This window comes from Podarcis erhardii, assembly GCF_964252035.2.
Source record: "Podarcis erhardii genome assembly, chromosome: 7".
NCBI lineage: Eukaryota > Metazoa > Chordata > Lepidosauria > Squamata > Lacertidae > Podarcis > Podarcis erhardii.
This window is the reverse complement of record NC_138511.1, coordinates 83302709-83314935: the sequence shown is the minus strand read 5'-3', so window position 1 is coordinate 83314935 and position 12227 is coordinate 83302709. Positions and strand designations below refer to the sequence as shown.

At 50.9% G+C, this 12227-nt stretch overlaps 1 protein-coding gene across 1 annotated transcript in view; it reads left to right on the top strand.

Moving 5' to 3' along the window:
* The first annotated feature begins 1715 nt into the window (after positions 1–1715).
* LOC309345987 (cell adhesion molecule CEACAM20-like) overlaps positions 1716–12227 on the top strand; it is a 188980-nt gene continuing 178468 nt past the window's right edge. Inside the window, exon 1 of the mRNA XM_081869542.1 lies at positions 1716–2084. The gene's annotated coding sequence lies outside the window, so the exon portion shown is untranslated. The remainder of the gene's footprint in view (positions 2085–12227) is intronic.

Here is a 12227-nt window from a genome sequence, read left to right as displayed (position 1 = left end):
TCCTTGTGTTCAGGCTAGCCAGGGTGTCAAACTTTCTGGCCTTTGGTGACCCCTGCCACCTCCAGCTGTTTCTAGTCTAGCTGCTGTCAGCAGCAAGGCGGCCAGTTCCCCAGGAATTATTTGAAAGCCATCAGAACTTGGAATCATTAATAAAGCTTAAAGGTAAAAGGCAAAGGTACCCCTGACTTTTAGGTCCAGTCGCGGACGATTCTGGGATTGTGGCGCTCATCTCGCTTTACTGGCCGAGGGAGCCAGCATACAGCTTCCGGGTCATGTGGCCAGCAGGACTAAGCCGCTTCTGGCGAACCAGAGCAGCGCACAGAAACGCCGTTTACCTTCCCGCCAGAGCGGTACCTATTTATCTACTTGCACTGCGTGCTTTCGAACTGCTAGGTTGGCAGGAGCAGGGACCGAACAACGGGAGCTCACCCCTTGGCGGGGATTCGAACCGCCGACCTTCTGATTGGCAAGTCCTAGGCTCTGTGGTTTAACCCACAGCGCCACCCGTGTCCCTAATAAAACTCACCCTGCCTCAAAGCCTCGGTGGGCCATTTGGCTGCATAAACACCAGGCATTTAAAGCACACCCAAAGACACTTTTGCCAGAATCCTGGAAAATAAGGGTGCTGGGAATTGTAACTATCTGAGGGCTAAACTGCAGCTCACAGCAATCTTTTTTTTGGGGTGGAGTGGGGGTAGAATGTGCTCTAAATATGTTGCATACCAGTTTCTTCGAAAAGCCCCAGCTCTGAGAGCGATGTGAATTTTCTGCCTGCGTCCTTTGACCTTGAAAGGTCTTTTATCCTCAGATTGAGGCGCCTGAGGAAAATGCCTGTGTTTAATGGGGCCCATTCTCAGCTCCCTTTGCTTCATAAAGAGGTGTTATCCATCATCGTGCCACAGTGCTGTGCATCTTCTCGACATGCCCTGCACAGTTGGCACACGCATATGCCAACCCTGGCCCCTGGGGGTTTGTGTCAATGTGCTAAATATGACATCCTTTGCTAAGATGTGGAAGAGAGAAAGATCACGGAGTGCCTGGCGATTTCTGAACCAGTCCATAAAAGGTAGCAAGGGAGTTTCTGCCGAGGCCTCTTTGCAGTAACTCTTTAACAGGGGACCAGCACTCTGCAAATGCTTTAGTGCACTTGAGATCATCAGCATCCCCGCTGCCAGCTTTTGGGGTTCTGTTCCTGGTTCCTGGGCAGCAGGGTTTAGAGCTGGACTCCCGGGCGGGTTGCTGCCCTCTGTTAAAGGCACAGGAGACCCAGGGAAAATCATGGTCCCACTGCCGTCTCCCCACAAACAATTAGGTATGCCATGCTCTTTATGGACTGAACTGCATTGACTTTAATACTTCTTCTTTGGCGATCCCTCGTAGCCTGGTAAGATTGTCTTCCATAAACACGGTTTTAACAGTTACAGATAGGTAGCCGTGTTGGTCTGCCATAGTCAAAACAAAACAAATTCCTTCCAGTAGCACCTTAAAGACCAACTAAGTCAGTTCTTGGTATGAGCTTTCGTGTGCTTGGTATGAGCTTTTCGTGTTTGGTATCTGAAGAAGTGTGCATGCACACGAAAGCTCATACCAAGAACTGACTTAGTTGGTCTTTAAGGTGCTACTGGACGGTTTTAACAGTGAGTCTGCAAGTGACTGTGGAGGCCAGTTTTGGATCCACACGTCCTTCCACAGTGGGGACATAGGTTTCTGGCCAGGCGTTGATCACGGTGAGGGTTTGCCAAGCGTGCCTTCCTCTTAGCATGTTTCTCACTATTGTCCTGAGTTTGAGCATCTTCAAAACCTATGACACTTTTGGTAAAGGCTGTTCTCCAATTGGAGCACTCGCAGGCCAGTGTTTATACTACATTTTTAAAGATTTGTCTTGAGAAAGTCTTTGAACCTCTTTTGTTGACCACCAGCATTACGCTTTCCATTTTTAAGTTCTGAATAGAGTAGTTGCTTTGGAAGATGATAATCAGGCATCTGCACAACATAACCAGTCCAACCAAATTGATGTTGAAGAATCATCGCTGGTGATCTTTGCTTCTTCCAGGACACTGGCATTAGTTCGCCTGTTTTCCAAAGTGATATGTAAATTTTTTCGGAGACACCGTTGATGGAGTCTTTTGAGGAGTTGGAGTTGGCGTTTGTAAGTGGTCAGTGTCTGACAAGCATACGGTCAGGTTGTTAGTACAATAGCTTTGTAAACAAGCATTTTGGTCTCCGTGCAAATGTCCCGGTCCTCAAACACTCTGCACTTCAATCGGGAGAAAGCTGCACTTGCAGAGCTCAGGCGAAAAGCAAAGTCACTGCTTTGACTTCAATAGCACCCCATCCCACAAAATGAATCTTTACAGGTGAATCTTTACCTAAAGGTAAAGGTGAAGGTACCCCTGACCGTTAGGGTCCAGTCGTAGACGACTTGGGGGTTGCCACGCTCATCTCGCTCTATAGGCCGAGGGAGCTAGAGTTTGTACGCAGACAGCTTCCGGGTCATGTGGCCAGCACGACTAAGTCGCTTCTGGCAAACCAGAGCAGTGTATGGAAAAGCCGTTTACCTTCCCGCCAGAGTGGTACCTATTTATCTACTTGCACTTTGATATACTTTCAAACTGCTAGGTGGGCAGGAGCTGGGACTGAACAATGGGAGCTCACTCCATCGCAGGGATTCGAACCACCAACCTTCTGATCAGCAAGCCCTAGGCTCAGTGGTTTAGACCACAGTGCCACCCACAGCATGGCACTAAGTCATGGGGCAGGTGCTGCCAAGAAAGGTTGGCAACCTAGGTAGTTCTAGGGATGCCAACCTCCTCTCCACGCAAGGAGATTGGAGGGATTCAGGGTTCGGTGGCCGATCACCTGTTTTGTATGCAGAAGATACTGGGTTCAAATCCTCAACACCTCCAGATTGGGCTGGGAAAAGACCCCTCTCTGAGACTGCCTCCGCTTTGAGAAGTTGCTCACAGGATGCTGGCAACAGGGTGTCGTCGCTTGAGAGCCAGTGCTGTGTAGTGGTTAGTGTGTTGGCCCAGGGTCTGGGAGGGACCAGGGTTCAAATCCCAACTTGGCCACGTAGGATGGCCTTAGGCCAGTCACCGTCTCTCAGCCCAACCTACCTCACAGGGTTGTTGTGGGGAATGAATGAGGAGGGGAGAACGATGTACAGCTCCCTGGAAGGGAAAAATACAGGATATGAATGCAACTGATTGCTCGATCGATGCAAAATACAATTAAACACGAGCAGGTGGTACAATCTCAGCAGCCCTGATGGAAATCCAGCAAAGGTTTGTAGAAAAGGGTGTTTGTGTGGGGGTTAAGTGATCCTGCACATGTGTGTGTTCATGAGCGAGAGAGACACACACAGAGAGATTTTTCCTGATTATTAAGGCAACCGTGGTCCTGAATCTGGGCTGGGTTCCCCTTTGGACGGAAGGGCTGGGTGGGAGCGGCGGTGAATTTCCTTCCCTTCACGGGCAGCCCTGGGATGGAGCTCCAATTCCCTAGCAACTGAGTGCTTGCAAGGGGTTGAGTGTGCTTTGCTCTCTCTCTCTCTCTCTCTCTCTCTCTCTCTCTGTGTGTGTGTGTGGAGGTTCACTCAGAGGTGACACACAGACACACAGAGGACACATTCCCTTCAGGACCTCGGCTTAAGTGTGATGTCAAAACCAAGAAGCCCCTACTTATTTCAAATCAGTACATGAGCTGCAGCCAACCCACACCTTTGCAGCCAGTGGGGGTGGGCATTTGGGACTGGTAGGGTGGAAAGTGGGGAGCCCAACAGCAGGTGGCGCCAGAGCCAATGTGAGGCAGGGACAACCAACTCTCGTTTGGTCTCCATCTCCCGCTCCCAGCTGACTCCTACAGGGGGCAGCACTGAGATAGAGGAGGAGGAGGAGGAATCTGACAGCCAGTCAGTCAGTCAGTCTCCAGGGCTGGATGGTACCCAGCCACAAACACCCACAATAAACCCCATTGCCTGGGGGGGAGGATTACTGGAGTGCTGCTGCCACTACAATAGTAGTGCCTATAGTACTGAGCTGGATCGACTGCTGGCCTGTCTAGGCAGATTCCTGGGTGTGCTCCATTCTTGGTTTTTGCTATGGGTATCAATGGTGCTGCATACCCACCAACATTTCTCCAATAGAAATTGTTGTCGTTTAGTCGTTTAGTCGTGTCCGACTCTTCGTGACCCCCTGGACCAGAGCACGCCAGGCACTCCTGTCTTCCACTGCTTCCCGCAGTTTAGTCAAACTCATGCTGGTAGCTTCAAGAACACTGTCCAACCATCTCGTCCTCTGTCGTCCCCTTCTCCTTGGGCCCTCCATCTTTCCTAGCATCAGGGTCTTTTCCAGGGAGTCTTCTCATGAGGTGGCCAAAGTATTGGAGCCTCAGCTTCAGGATCTGTCCTTCCAGTGAGCACTCAGGGCTGATTTCCTTCAGAATGGAGAGGTTTGATCTTCTTGCAGTCCATGGGACTCTCAAGAGTCTCCTCCAGCACCATAATTCAAAAGCATCAATTCTTCGGTGATCAGCCTTCTTTATGGTCCAGCTCTTACTTCCTAGTCCATAATAATATTATTAAAAATAATAATAGTAATTTTTATTACTTATACCCTGCCCATCTGACTGGGTTGCCCCCGCCACTCTGGGTGGCTTCCAACATTTATAAAAACATAATAAAAAATTGAACACTACATTTACCCCCCCTATACACAACTGCCTTCAGATGCCTTCTGAAGGTTGTATGGTTTCTTATCTCCTTGGCTCGGGGGTCTCATAACTCCCACCCTCCAACATTTCTCCAATGAAAATTGGGACGTCCTTAGGACATTCTGGGATCAAATCAGAAACCGGGACGGCTTCTGTAAACCTGGGACTGTCTCTGGAAAATAGGGACACTTGGAGGGCCTGGTGCGGATCAGGTCTCAGTGTTTGAATTCTCCGAGTATGTATACCCTACAAAAATGTTCCTCCTGAGCATGGGCGCCTGGTGCCTGCAGAAATGGGAGAAGCATGTGCGTTGTCTTTTGAGACGTGGCGGTTGAATGCAGCCGCTCCCAAGGTAGACTTCGAGCAACCATTTATTCCTTTTCCTCGACACTTCCTTAACTGTTAGGTTCTGCAATGTACTTGAACTTTCGCACAGTGTAAAAGCCCCTTTTGGAAATATAACACAACAGTGGCACAAATGTGGTGCTTGTTTTCATGTTATTTCTTTCCGTGGGTGGGGGTGGGGACCATTTGCAAAGAACATAGAAATGAGCGCTGGGCTTGTGCTATATATTCCTCTTTTATGTGGCACAAACGCAGTGATATTTTCTGAAGGGGGGGGGAGAGCTGCCGGACTTCTCTGTGAACGCCTCCCTCGTTCTCTTAGAACGACAGCAGTGGCATTGGAGTACAGTCATACCTCATGTTACGTCCACTTCATGTTACGTTCTTTCAGGTTATGTCCTGCGGCGACCCGGAAGTACCGGAAAGGGCTAGTTCTGGGTTTCGCCGCTCGCACATGCGCAGAAGCGCAAAATGACGTCACTCGCATGCGCAGAAGTGGCGAATCGCAACCCGCTTGTACACAGACGTGCCGCTGCGAGTTGCGCTCTTTTCATGTTGCGAATGGGCCTCTGGAGCCAGTGTGGTGTAGTGGTTGAGAGCGGTGGACTTGTAATCTGGTGAACTGGGTTCGCGTCTCCGCTCCTCCACATGCAGCTGCTGGGTGACCTTGGGCCAGTCACACTTCTCTGAAGTCTCTCAGCCCCACTCACCTCACAGAGTGTTTGTTGTGGGGGAGGAAGGGAAAGGAGAATGTTAGCTGCTTTGAGACTCCTTCGGGTAGTGATAAAGCGGGATATCAAATCCAAACTACTACTCCTCCTCCTCCTCCTCCTCCTCCTCCTCCTCCTCCTCCTCCTCCTCTTCTTCTTCTTCTTCTTCTTCTTCTTCTTCTTCTTCTTCTGGAATGGATCCCATTCGCAACCGGAGGTACCACTGTATTCTGTGAGCAGGGATGTCCCCTCTATGTACTGTGTGGAGCCGGGATGTTCAAGGTGAAAGCTGAGATGAGCAAGACGACATCTGGCAGTTCCTCTTCCCTTTGGGCATCAACCTGACCTCAAGAGGAGCATATGGGAGAGGTCTCACCCGGCGAGCGCTAGTCAGCCCCTCACCCCAACGCCTGGCTGGGTCAGACCAAAGGTCCTTCTCTCTAGGCCCCTTCTCTGGCTGCGAATGGTAGACAGCCAGCTAGCTGCCTCAGGGATGGTCATTACCAGGAAGGGATGGAGACAGACCTCTGTCCCTGGAATTGACGCCATTGACGCTGCCTGCTATTAATGCAGCCCGGTCAAAGTGAAATTCAGGAAGCGCTGCCCCACAGGCAACTTTGACCAGCCTTGCTGCGTGGATCTGCGGCAGAGCACTGGGGCTCTGAGCACTGCCATACCCTAAACTGGTGGCAGTTGGGGAGCAGCGGATGTGACCCAGCCCAAGATGAAGAAGGCCTTTCGAAGTGGGTTTGTGTTCTGAATTCACAACCCTCCAAGTGTCCTTTTTTTATACCCTGTCCATCTGGCTGGGTTGCCCCAGCCACCCTGGGTGGCTTCCAATATATAATAATAATAATAATTTTTAAAAAAATTCCCTATACAGGGCTGCCTTCTCATGTCCTAAAGATTGTATGGTTAATTATGGTTACTTATATCAAAGTTTTTGTTGTTGTTTAGTCGTGTCCGACTCTTTGTGACCCCATGGACCAGAGCATGCCAGGCACTCCTGTCTTCCACTGCCTCCCACAGTTTGGTCAAACTCATACTGGTAGCTTCAAAAACACTGTCCAACCATCTCGTCCTCTGTTGTCCCCTTCTCCTTGGGCCCTCAATCTTTCCCAACACAAAAGGGTCTTTTCCAGGGAGTCTTCTCTTATGAGGTGGCCAAAGTATTGGAGCCTCAGCTTCACAATCTGTCCTTCCTGTGAGCACTCAGGGCTGATTTCCTTAAGAATGGATGTGTTTGATCTTCTTGCAGTCCATGGGACTCTCAAGAGTCTCCTCCAGCACCATCACTACTGGGAAAACCATAGCTTTAACTATACAGACCTTTGTTGGCAAGGTGATGTCTCTGCTTTTTAAGATGCTATTGAGGTTTGTCATTGCTTTCCTCCCAGGAAGCAGGCGTCTTTTAATTTCGTGACTGCTGTCACCATCTGCAGTGATCATGGAGCCCAAGAAAGTAAAATCTCTCACTGCCTCCATTTCTTCCCCTTCTATTTGCCAGGAGGTGATGGGGCCAGTGGCCATGATCTTCGTTTTTTTGATGTTGAGCTTCAGACCATTTTTTGTGCTCTCCTCTTTCACCCTCATTAGGGGTGCCCAAACTTTTTTCAAAGAGGGCCGAATTTGATAGCTTTTTAAAGGATTTTACCCCAGTACATGTACTGCCACTGGGGCCAGATTAAATCAAACGGTGGGCCACATTAGGCCCCCAAAACGGACTCTGGACATCCGGGAGTCTATCCCTGGAAAAGAGGGGGGGTCTGGTGTGTCCCTTTTGGTGTGCGGAATGCAGCCCTGCACCCCAATCTCTCTCTGTCCTTTGGAAATCTCTCAGGCCACGCTCCCTCTCAGCCAGCCCCCTCTCTCACCAGGAGACACCTGTCCCCTGTTTTGGGGGGTACGCAGCAGTGCAGACACTCAGGAGCAGTTGTCCTGGGATAAATCTTAACCTCCAGATTCCCAGCTCCTTCCTTCCTTCCTTCATCTGAGAGAGAGAGAGAGAGAGGAGCTGGCTCTCTCCTTTCAGTGCTTCATCTTGGTGCTTGCTAGAACAATTCCTGCAGGTGCCCCATCTGACCCGCCCTCATTCCTCCGCACCCTCCTTGAGTGTTTGCCAGCCTGGAATGTGCTCTTCAGCTCCGATAAGGCCTCTTGCTTGCCTGGGTGGAAAATAGACAGGAATGTTTCAGTGTGTGTAGAAAGTCACCAACCGTGCGAAGGTGAACTCGACATCCGTTGCTCTCCCTGCTTTTGCCCAACACTGCCATGTGCGTCCCCACAACCCTGTGCCAAAGGTTCCCCCTTTTGGCTGAAAATGGCTCCCTGTCCCTGGCCTAGGGCGCTTTGGCTGGCTCGAGGAAGTGAGCCAGGCCGCATGCTGCAGGAATGAGTGCTTAAGCACTTCTCCCTCCTTCGGCTCATATCCTGCGTTGAGTAGAAAGTGAGGAAACTGGTGAGGAGCTTTGATCACCCCCTTAAAAGAAAAGGCATGGGGGGGGGAGGAGAGACATGGGCCGCTCTGCTCCGATTGCTAGAGCAGCAGGCGGGGAAGAGCTGCAGCGAGTGGCTAATGAGGCGGCTCGATTTAATGGACTCAGAGAAAATCAGCTTCCGCCAAAGGGAGCCAGAAAACCCCTATTAAGGCTGGTGAGTATCCGGCCTTTCAGCGCCATACGGGGACTGCCTGAGTGTGACGGCAGAGGAAGACAAAGAGGGGTTTCGTGTGCATGTCCACGAGGGACAGGCTCCTGGGGGCAATCGAGCAGGGGGCTTCGCCATCACGTGACCCAGAACTTGGGGGACAAAGCGTCTTCCAGGAGATTGGGCAAGCGAGGTTGGGTGCAAGGTTGCGAGCATGCAGAGGCAGCCGGATCTTCACCACTGGATCCAGGCTTCCCATTCGGTGATGCAATGGAATGATTGATGAGGGTATATATACAGTTCCCTGGCCGGGCTCTTAACACAGGCCTGCGACGAAAAGCTTCCTTTACATCAGGGCTGGGGAACGTCTTCTACCAACCATCAAGTCATAGTTTGACTCAACAGTCCCAGCCCACATGCGATGATGGGAAATGTAGTTCAGTGATGTTGGGGTGTGTGTTCCGGCTCCCCCTCCCCACCTTAGAGGAGGGGAGGGGAATCTGGGATGTTTTCCACTGACTGAGGCGTCAAGGGGACCAGGGTGAGGACCGACGTTCCCCTAGGAACTTGTGAGGCTTGAGCAGCCCCAGGCAGTGCCCTATATTAGGATGGCTGCCTCCCTCCCCCCCCCCCCCCCGCAGCTCCCCAGGTCTGTCAGACCCTATCTCTTCCCCTCACTGAGTCTCCTCTGTGGTGCGTCCCTCCCGGCAATGTTGCCCCCTCCCAAATCCCAACCCCCCACCCACCCACCCATCCATCCCAACCTTGAAATCAACTGTCCGAGCAAGACACTTCATCTGTTGCCGTAGAAACCGCCTCTTCTCTCCCTGCCAACTGGACCAAATCCTATGGATGCTGGGAGCAGCAGCAAGACTAGCCTGATTCATAATAGGCTCGGAAGCCATGGCTGCTTTCCTCAGGGGAGGGGAGGAGATAATCCCCCCCCCAATAGCCCAACAATATTATCTCCCAGTTCCTTCCCATATTTTATTCTGTGGGATGTGGCAGCCTATATCTCACCCCAGGCAGTAGAATTTTGACTCCCGTTTCTGATAAATGCATTCCCTGGTCCTGTCAATCGCACCAGGCCTGTGCGGTTTGTGTTGTGTGGGGAGGAGGCCATTTTGGAAGCCTCTCAATGATTTATCCGTCGCCTACCCCTCCCTAATGTCCTTCCCCACCTCTTGTTTGCTTCCAGCTCTCGCTGAGGGGAAATTGGATGGGAAATGGAGCGTGGTTACAGCTGGCGCAGTGGCGTCTGGGGGGTGGGTATAGGATGCCGGGGGGGGGGGGGGGAGATGGATGGAAAGAAAATAAGATCGCAGGAGCCAGAATGGGGGAGAAGAGGCAGGAGCTATTTTAATCCCCCACACGCCGCCCAGTTTGCCTCAGATGGAGAACAGAGTTAGGAGTTATGGAGGAAAATGGCAGATCTGTAGCCCGGCAGTGATCAAGGCTTCTCCCTCCAGGGCCAGCCTGTTAGGGATGTCGGACCTGGGAGGTCTGGGTTCAAATCCCACAGCCTTAGCCCCAAAATTCAGCTGGGTGGCCTTGGGCCAGTCGCTGCCTCTTCCAGCTCGACCTACCTCACAGGGTTGTTGTGAGGAGAACATCAAGCGATGAGGGGGAGGACCATGCATGCTGCCTTGGGCTCCTGGGATGAGAGGTGGGGCAGAAATGGAATTAAGTAATAATAATAATAATAATAATAATAATAATAATAATAATATTTATTTATATCCCGCCCTCCCCAACCGAAGCCGGGCTCAGGGCGGCTAACAACAGGTAAAACGCCAAAGGCAGGTGGGGAGAAGGAGCCGAATGGGTGGCAGTGGCTTTTGCTGGGATCAGGAAAGCGGGTTGTAAAGGGTTAAACTCCCCCTCCACGCCCATTGGGATTGTGATCTTGCTTCCCCCTCCCGCCCCCCACAAGCTCAGTGATTGCTATATACATTTTAAAACATATATACAGTACTGCAAATTACATCCATGCCATTAGCATCATTTCTGCTTAGGCCACAAAGGATGAGCACAGGGTAACTAAAGAGCTGTCCTATACCTTATTGGCTGCTGTGTATACAGCCTACGCTGAAAGCCCATGGCTCCCCCCCACAACACCCCTGTGAAATGTAGTTTACCCCTCACAGAGCTACAGTGGAGGAGCAGGTGCGTAGTTTGGGGGTGCATGTGTCCACAATTTGGAAAACCACAAATTGATGTTTGCTCCAGTTGAGCGCTAAAGAGAGGGTTTCCCCCGGGGAAAACTCCAGGGCAACCCCCCTAAAAAAAACAACAGCGCTCAGACACTGAGCTATTAAGCGTGTCCCTGTGAAGAAGTCCTGAGTAGTGATGGCATGGGCACTGCCCAATAGGAGCCTCCGACAGGATCACAACTGCTATTCCCCTGAGGAAAGGGAGGGGGGAAAGCAAGTTGCACCCTACGAAGCCACCTCTCATAATAGCACCTCATCTCGACGGTCCAGAGGAGGGGGGGGGGGTTCTTCTGAGCCTCCTCTGTTTTTGCGCAGATTCTATTCTGCTCGCCTCCTGAGCTCTTCATTCCACCACAGAGCATTGATCTGTGCTCTCAACAGTTCCCGGAATAGGAGCTGATCTCACCAAACCACCCGGAGCCAGTGAGCCACCTCTTCCTTCCCCCTGGGGAAGCGAGATCAATAGTCTTGCCGGAGGAGCAAATTGCCACACGGGTCAAGGTAGTGGAGAACATCTATTGGGGGTGTGTGGAATCCCCCCTCCAACAAACTGTAACCTCCAGGTCCCCAGCTTCCTTTTTCTTCCTAGCAAATATTCCTAGCATTTGCAAAAATTGCAATATGAGGCAAAATGCTTTGCCCCTTTTCTTTTTCTCTTTTTTTGGCAAGAAATTAGTTGTTCTTGCCCTTTCAGTGTTTTGTTTTGCTTTGCTTCCCCCCTCCTTCGGATGTCCTGCCTGATATTTTGGGCACATCTCAGGGCCATGGTTTCATTGACAGGCTCGGATCCTGCAGCCTCGGATGGAGGAATTTCGCAGACAAAGTATTTCCTCGTTGGTAGTGCCAGGGGCGGGGTGGTGTTGAGGTGGGGTGGGCGCTGGCGGAGCTTCACATGAAAACGTCCCTTTTCATGTGTGGCTAAAGGGACAGCAGGGACTTCAGTTTTAAAATGGCAGAAACCCTAAATCTTGGACACTTTCCAGCGCTGCATTTGAAATTTAAAGGTAATGTAACCTGGACTTGTTAAAGCTATGGTTTTTCCCAGTAGTGATGTATGGAAGTGAGACCTGGACCATAAAGAAGGTTGATCGCCGAAGAATTGATGCTTTTGAATTATGGTGCTGGGGGAGACTCTTGAGAGTCCCATGGACTGCAAGAAGATCAAACCTCTCCATTCTGAAGGAAATCAGCCCTGAGTGCTCACTGGAAGGACAGATCCTGAAGCTGAGGCTCCAATACTTTGGCCACCTCACGAGAAGAGAAGACTCCCTGGAAAAGACCCTGATGTTGGGAAATGACACAAGGAGAAGCGGATGACAGAGGACGAGATGGCTGGACAGTGTTCTCAAAGCTCCCAGCATGAGTTTGACCAAACTGCGGGAGGCAGTGGAAGACAGGAGTGCCTGGCGTGCTCTGGTCCATGGGGTCACGAAGAGTCGGACACGACTAAACGACTAAACAACAACAAACCTGGACTTGTCATTATGACATTTTAAGACAGTAGCATCCCACATATAATGTATACCTTTATCTTATAAATAAAAATAGTAAGAAAATCCCTGGTCTCGCCCAAAATCCCTGCATCCATCAGCACCCATAATAA